This window comes from Ornithodoros turicata, chromosome 3, assembly GCF_037126465.1.
Source record: "Ornithodoros turicata isolate Travis chromosome 3, ASM3712646v1, whole genome shotgun sequence".
Lineage (NCBI taxonomy): Eukaryota > Metazoa > Arthropoda > Arachnida > Ixodida > Argasidae > Ornithodoros > Ornithodoros turicata.
The window spans coordinates 94,459,270-94,467,581 of NC_088203.1; the positions used below are offsets into that span (position 1 = coordinate 94,459,270).

General features: G+C 48.3%; 1 long non-coding RNA gene across 1 annotated transcript; it reads right to left on the reverse strand.

Annotated features, from left to right (window-relative positions):
• Window positions 1–518: 518 nt before the first annotated feature.
• LOC135387484 (uncharacterized) lies at window positions 519–1,930 on the reverse strand. The gene is made up of 2 exons (XR_010421146.1): window positions 1,844–1,930; window positions 519–1,584 (listed from the first exon to the last, which is right to left on the reverse strand). It is a non-coding gene; the product is annotated as an uncharacterized LOC135387484 (long non-coding RNA).
• Between the last annotated feature and the right edge of the window lie 6,382 nt (window positions 1,931–8,312).

Genomic DNA, 8,312 nt, shown 5'->3' on the forward strand with positions numbered 1-8,312 from the left:
GACCGGGAACCGTGCTGGGTAGCCCACCTGTGCTATAAAGGCGATTGACATTACCCATCGCGAAAAAAAGCAAAAAGACGAGGTTATTTTCGCCCCCTTGACCCTGTGGCACCCAGACCAGTCCATTCCAATCCACATGCGAAAAAACAAAAAAGCTCAATTCCATTCCATTCCTAGAACAGTTTCCGCCATTCCAATTCCATTCCAGGCTCTGATAAATCTGGAATCATTCCAACCACGGAGTGGCAAATCCGCAACCCTGGTGTACACCATCACATTGTAAATGAAAAGGCAAATCCAGAGGACGTTTAACCACACATTGTGCTGCAATCGTTTTGTCCAAGAAGCAGATTTTCGCATCGCGTTAGACCTGTCCTCATTAGAAGGTAAACGGGCTAGAAGGCGATTTGGGTATGAACTTTGTGGGAATCCTACTGCCCTCCAAGGGCAGGCGAGAGCGAGACCCACTCACCAGGACCACCGCCGATTTGCCAGCCAGAGAGATGAAACGCAAGAAATACAATGCAAACAATAGTTTATTCCATACCAAAAGAATTTCCCGATCCGCACCGTCTAGCTGGTAAGCAGGCCCTTTGTTCACGACAGCGTCGCTTCTTAAGCATTTCAAGGGCGCTCGCTTCGCGCCACAAAACAAGCCCAGATAACTAGACACCCTCCCGTACGACGTCGAACGTGGCGAACGTACCGAGATCACGATAAGTTAAGATGGACTAGATTGTCCGAAACCGAACTGTCACACAGCCTTTTGGGAGTTCACAAAAACAAAGGGACAAACACGGTCAGGGCTGCTTTTCACATTCAGAGGTCATCGGAGACATCAGCCAGTGGCGTATCTAGAGCTACCTGCGCCCATGGCAACATGGTTAACATGATGTCCTTGGGGATGCGTTTTCGTGTGGTCCGCACTAGGTTTCACGCTACAACCTCTCTAATGGCGGGTGCTTTAGATCATTTATGAATGTGCCAGGTTGAGTGCCCGACCTGGCACATTCACACCCGACCACATAATGGCGCCCCTGTTCACCTGGCGCCCATGGCACCTGTCCACACCTGCCACACCCTAGATACGCCACTGACATCAGCACATTGTCCATGCGCTCGGGAGGCACATCAAGTTGAGCTTCTGGCTGTCGTAGGAGATCTGGACGATGTCTGGCGATCATGGCTTGCACATGCTCCAGAGCAACTCGTGGAGCACGAACAGCTTCAACTCTACGATGAAGTGTGCCTCTGCGATGGGATATCCTATGAATGTTGGGCACTTGGGAGGCGGGACAGAGAATACGGCGCTCCTCCGTATACGGGATCCGTCGGGTGACGCTGTTCGATGTCAAGCCCCGGAAAGGTGCGGGGACCTGGCCCAAATCCGTCCCTCGAAGAGGCCACGACTGAGCAGGCCATCTCGAACGAGTGGCCCATGAGGCTGGTGCACCGTCTGCCACAACAGTCCATGTGGCCACAGACCGGAAGCGGGAGGACCTCTAACTGCTAGTTGAGTCCGTAGGCGTGATGACTTTGGCAGAAACTCTGGCCTGCAAGGTGCCTGCGAGACTGCGACATTGTCTAGAGACCGAAAAAGAAAGATGTCAGAAAACGCCAAGAGGAACCTCCTGGCGGAAGGGTCTGATAAGTCTCCAACAACGCACAACTCCCGCACAACTCTTTAGCCAACCGGCTGTTGGCCCCACGTTGGGCGCCAGTTTGTGGTAATCCCACTGCCCTCCAAGGGCAGGCGAGACCTACTCACCAGGACCACCGCCGGTTTCCCGGCCAAAGAGATGCAACGCAAGAAATACAATGCAAACAACAGTCTATTACATACCGAAAGACTTCTCCGATCCGCACCGTCTAGCCGACAAGCAGCAGAAGGCCCCTTTTTTCACAGCAGCGTCGCCTTTTAAGCACTTTAAGGGCGCTCGCTTCGCGCCACAAAACAAGTCCAGACAACAAGATCACGCCTCCGTACGGCGTCGGTGGCGAACGTACCGAGATAACGATAAGTTATCATAACGTTTCCCCACAACTTTGGTAACGGATGTGCGCTGTTCTGTTTCCCTTGAACTTTCTGGTGCTGCTTTCAGGTAACTTCTCGACACATTTCTACATGCGCTCTGCCCAGGATGTATTCCGACAACCACCCTCTTGACAACCTGGCCGTTTGATAGCTGTATATCTCAGGGGAGCTTTTTGCCATGGCTTCCAACCACTTTTACCAGTTTTAAGTTACAAGAAATATAATTTTCAGAATAGACCCCTCCCTGTTTGTCAACAAATGACGTCACAGTGTTCCACAGCGCCACCAATTTTGGTAGAGTTGAACTACGCTCGAAGCTATAGGGGCGAACAAGGTCACCCCCGAAAGCCACGGTCTTCAGGGGTTCACGATGGTCCCTGAAAGGGACGCGACCTTCGGTCCTACTTTTCTTTCAATTGGAGGCAACGAACAAGTGCCCATACGTGGAACCCAGCCCTCCCGTTCCGATTTGTTTCGCTTTCAGTCTGTCTACCAACGTCATGATGACGGTAGAGGTCTATTGAACTCTGAAATTTGCGAAGTCAACATCGCTTTTTTTTTCTCGTAAATTGCGATCGCGATGGTGTCAGGAGATCGTCGTGTCCGTTGCAGAAAACTGAGTGACACACACGCACACGCTGCACACACTCGCGCACACAAACAAACCAACAAACCTATTGATCATCTGCATCTTACTCTTTTTCTTTTTTTGTCGGCTATTATTATTGTAGTAGATAATATATTTTGCAACGGAATGGGGTAAATCCGACATGCGCTTTTGAGTTTCTGGCAAAAAGAGGTGAGGTTGGCTTGGCAATTTCTCGCGACATAAAATTGATCAAATGTGCTCGGAAGTCATGTAGAAGCTCCCCCGAGACAAAATAGCGTTGACCTCATGACTTTCAGTCAAGTAGAATTTTTTAATACGATTTTTGAACACGTTAAAGGGACGGTGACATCTGTTTCAGTGGATGAAATCAAAACTCAGAAAAAGGTGCTGACGCCAGGATACGAACCTGGACCCTCCTGATCAATTTTCGATTTTTTTTTTCTGAGTATAGTTTGATTTCATTGATTTTTGGGTGTCGGGGGGCTTATGTATTTGTGTCGTCTGGGTTTGTAGCCTGCCTCGGCTAGCTATTTCTCGCTGTTTACGTTTCAGCCAATTTCGAAACGATATAGTGTCATTTCATTCCTCGTGGCGGAGCACTGACCACGGTTTCGAAAATCCCACGCGAAAGGGCGGCGGAGTTTGACTGTTATTCGGTGGAATACGTGACGAGAGCAGACGCCGAATGTTGAGAGTACGCCGGAATTCGCTCTCTGGAAAAACGAGAAAAACGCCCTCTCACTCCTCCGCTTATGTAGTGATGTCACGCCGGATGAGCTTCTGCGGCCGCGGAAGCAGCGCTGATCTTTAAAATTCGTTTATCTAATGGTGTCTTCGACATGGTTGGTTCCGATCGCTGTAGAGCGCTCTAGAGCGACGTTTCATTTCCGACTGATCGAAACAGAGCGCTCTCACTGCATTCGACTCATTTGGAGCTCCTTCCTCCAACTCGTAGCTCTCTACAGTGCTCTCACCAACGCCGTCGGAGCGGTTGCAAAATCTCGTTGGGTTCCGGTCACGTGACCGCGCCAGTTCCGCTGAGTAGTGTTTCTTGTGTTTCTGTTCCGCCATGCCAGCCGTGCTCTGCATTTTGCGTCGTCGTCGTTTTGACTACGAGGTTAACATCACAAGTCACGTGAGTTAACTTTCCTTCTCCGCTCCACTGCTCATCGAACCTGCCGCGTTCAGTTTCTGCACGATTCTTCCGGTTTGGAGCTGAAGTAAGATGCGGTCTAATCTGCTCCAGCTCGGAGTATCGGGAAGGCCAGTCGAAGACACCATATGTTATATCCAAGCATTTTTCTGACGAAAAAAAAAAATCAGCCGGATGGATTGTCGGCCGATGCCAACGGTTTCATATATGGGTTTCCGGATGCGATCATACCTTTAAGTGAAACATCCTGCATGAGCATACCACGCCGACATCTCGCTCCCGTCATAAGTGCAAGAACGTTTGCAAGTCCAGACCATGTTTAACAGCACAGCCTCGCAAACCATAGGGCTCGTATCCACTTACTTGTTGTCGGTGCCTTAAGTAAGTATATCAAAGAGTGATATTAAACGGTAGGAGCAACTTATTTATTTACACATGGTAACAATACTCTCGTGCACGAGACTGCACTTCTTCAGGTTACAAAACCTGAAGAAGTTTGTAACCTGAAGAAGTGCAGTCTCGTGCACGAAAGTCTTGTTACCATGTGTAAATAAATAAGTTGCTCCTACCGTTTAATATCACTCTTTGATTTACTCACCACCGGCAACTTGACATCGCCTATTTTTCTGCCTTCGTATCTTCTAAGTAAGTATACATAGACTTATGAAGACATCTTGTTTACACGAAATGGCAATGTAAACGTATTTTTATTCGCGATGCATTAATTTTCGCGAATTTGACGACCGCTAAACGATCGTGAAGTTGTACAATATCAGGAACGCAGAGCAATGGAATGCACGCGATTTGAAATTCACGCGCTTAGAGACGTACACGCGATGTCATGTGACAACACTGTGACGTTACTGGGGCGTTCCCACAATCTGCTGACCGGAACAGACTAGGCAAGTGAAGTCCCTGGAGCCCTATTCTCGTCGAAGTAATCGATCTCGATTACTTTGTGTCTTTGCCAGTCATTGGTCTTTACGTGAAGAAGGCGTGGCCACTAAGGCCTGACGACCAATCACATGCGAGACACAAAGTAATCGAGCTCGATTACTTTAACGAGAATATGGCTCCTGGATTACGAAAAGTATCGCCATTCCTTGATCTTGCCGCCGCGATCTTGGAGCTTTCATGGCGGCCGTACCATGCGACCATGCAAACCCACTGTGCAAACCAAGGAGGCTATAACCAGAATTTCTTTAGAAGAGAAATTCTGGTTTATAACCTCCTCTGGTATAATATATAATCTCGATTGTGATTGGTCGTCAGGCAATTGTATGTTTAGAAAAGAAAAAAAAAGTATACCGAAAAGTTTTAGAATAAAAAGAAAGTTTTAGAACAGTTTTAGTATACATATAAACTCCTTGGTGCAAACCTATGCTGTGGCCGCCATGAAAGCTCGGTCCCGAAAGAAAGGTCGCGGCGGGAAAAGGAAAAAGACGTCGCTAGTTTTCCCAATCCAGGGACTTTATAGGCAAGGCAGTAGCAACGCCACCTGGATACAGCAAAGGAAAACGCGCAGAATGTGCCACCTTGCACTCAGTGGTGGTGGCGGCAATGGAACTGCTCGCCTCTCACTGCATCGCACGCAGACATATAAAGTCAACCAATCGTCGCAGCTAGCCAAGATGTCAGCCAGTCGCCGAAGACGATTTTGAGACACAGGCTTTCTGTGACCATCAGCGGCTTCCCACGCGGCAAGCAATCAGGCTTTGTCTTTAGGTGGTGTTGGCAGTAGCAGCAGCTTCACGGCCTCCTGTTGGCTCGATATCTTCTGGTCTCCTGGATTTCTTCGCTCCGACGTGACCAGCTCCAGAGTGAATGTCATGGAACGTCCCGCGAGCGGATGAGGGGCTCTGTAATTAGAAGTTCTCTATAGAGAGGCTCTCCTTCTGTAGCGTTTCTAGCTGGAGGCTCTCTGGAGACACTCCGGCCACAGTAGGCTCTCTTCTTCACCAAAAACTCAGGCCCCATTTTCTATGGATTTCGTCCATCAGCTTGCCCCCTACCTCTGTGCCATCTTACATCTCTAGTTTTTTCCTCCCTGTTGATCTACCCGCGCTGCAAGCCATAACTATGGTAATACAACGATTTCGAGAGAACTGTCCTGCGGAAGAGTTGTTTGGAGTGAAATGCTCCTGCCAGAGGCATCACTTTCAATTAGCTCAGGGAGCGAACTATCTCTTCAATATCTTTCTCTCTTCCTCTCTTTCCTTCTGTCTTATTAGAACTTTGCGTGTGTATTTCAAGTAGCCCTCTTTGCAGTACTAAGACTGGAACGAACGCTGAACAGAAAGAAGAAAAACAAACTTTATGGCGAACGCAAACTCCATCATACACTGCCCACGTCACTCTGCTCCTAGCAATTACCATGAGAAACACATGATCGGGAAGGTTCCCATCGTCATCTTTTCACGATAAAGATCGTCATGATGGCTTTTTTTTTCTTGAAGACAGGGCACCGCAGACATTACAACCGTAACTGCTCTCTGCAATATTGACAGCAAAGCGTAAGAAAAACCTTAACCCAGCCCTTCCGTCACTTCCCAATCCACCCCGCGCGCGAACGTACTTCAGTATCAACTCAGCCGCAAGGCCAAGGAAGAACTGCTGTCGGTTACAGATGAGCCACTCAGCGCTCGAATCTACCGACCTCAGGAAAATGAAATTTGCACCGGGCTTCTTCTACTACTCCCCCCCCCCCCCGCTTTTCTTCAGCTATATCATAGGGGAGGAAATATACGCCATGAGGTTGGTATAAGGTACCTCGATGTAAACGAATTATTGTATTTCGGCGGCTTGGTCTTTCGCTTTGTTCCAGAAAGAAGGGGGGGGGGGGCTACGCCATTTTTGAGGTGCATTATGAAGGAGCGTGCCTTTATCGCGGCAATTGCCGCGTGTGTGGCCTAGAGCGCTGGGGGAACCTTATTTCCCAAGTGGTGTGGCCCCCAGCCTGTGAGGGGCTCCAGACCGAATTACGGGAGCGCTGAATGGAGCTTTCTTCCGTTGCATTTCTTTTTTGTCTTTGAGGTGCGCGTGACTGTATATATTTATATGTGTCTGCAGTGACTGAGCGGAAGGCCGCGCTTCAGAACGAAAATATGCCCCGCTATCGGACCGACTGGAAAGGATGATGTATGGACCAGTGTTTGAGGCTGTTTCCTGTTTAGCGTTGGTATGAAGGTCGTCGTTGTTGTTTTGGCAGAGAACCACCAGGGTATAGACAAGAGAAGACGAAGACCCTTGTAGGGTTGCATAGGGGTGATGTTGCGGATATTTTATTTGTTAAGTGTGAGAATGATGGTCAGCGATCTATAGTAACCTTAAATCCTCGCGTGGTCGAAAAAAATCTCATTGCGTCGTGTCTTCCGTATCGCTATTTTGCACTTAAGGACGTGTACGGCGTGTACGTCCCTCTTCAGTTGTCACGCCACCCGTCGAAGCGTGAAAGCAAATAATTAAAATAAAATTAATTAAAATAATACGCTAAATCCTTGCTCAGAACAGTAGAGGACATTTGTAAAAATTTATGGAAGCTGCACAGCAAACCTGCCAGCATTCCTCACGTTTACTCCTTGTTCCCACGACATAAAAAAAAAAAGTTGCACAAAGACACGAGCTAACCCAAAGTAGAAAAAAACAAAAAAGTAAAAAATATGCTGCACACGTCCAGAAACAAATGCTGTTACCGCTAAACATAACATCTGTAGCGCTACGAACTCCAGAGGTGCTCGCAAGGTGATGTCATACACAACTGGAGCTAGCGTGTACCCTAATGGCCTAGTCACAATCCATCTGACATAGAAAGACACACTGCACTTTCTTCGTCGGTCTACGTCGAGAAGTCATGTGCAGAGCCAAAAGAGGACCTCCTATATGAAAGTAGAATTGCTTCGACTGTCGCACCCCTGGGCCGATATATTCTCCAGAAAGTATTGTCCCTTTTCGTCTAAACTGTTTATTTTATGAGGCTTATGGTTGCACCGCTGTTTATTGGAGCGAAAGTGACTAGACTACCTTGTTATCAGGGCCACCCAGACAAGATAACACTAGCGCATGCGATGTTACGCCGATTCTGCAACCTTCTTTCCCTGATGCTTTAGAACGCTTCTGTGACTGCAACGGGGTGAGGCTGTAGCAGTGGCAACGAGCGGAATTGCGACACCTGAAAAACTGGGGGTCATCTTCAATGATTCTTACAGAATTATGGCGAGAAGATATCGAGTTCGAGTAGGGGGGGGGGGGGGGGGTAGTGCAATATCCCACAGTTTGACGAAGCAACAGGTAAGTGGGAAGCACATAAAATCCGAGTGGAATACTACTTTGAGGGCAACGCCATTACAGATGCAGCTACGAGGGGGACCCTGCAACTAAAAGCGCTTTGTTCCAGCAATAATCAAGTGCGTGACTAGCGTCTGACAACAGAGACACAGCGTCAACATTCAAGTCCTCGGAGGAAGATGGCCATCAATGAAGCTCCACTGGGCTCATCTGCGACGACGTTATGAAGC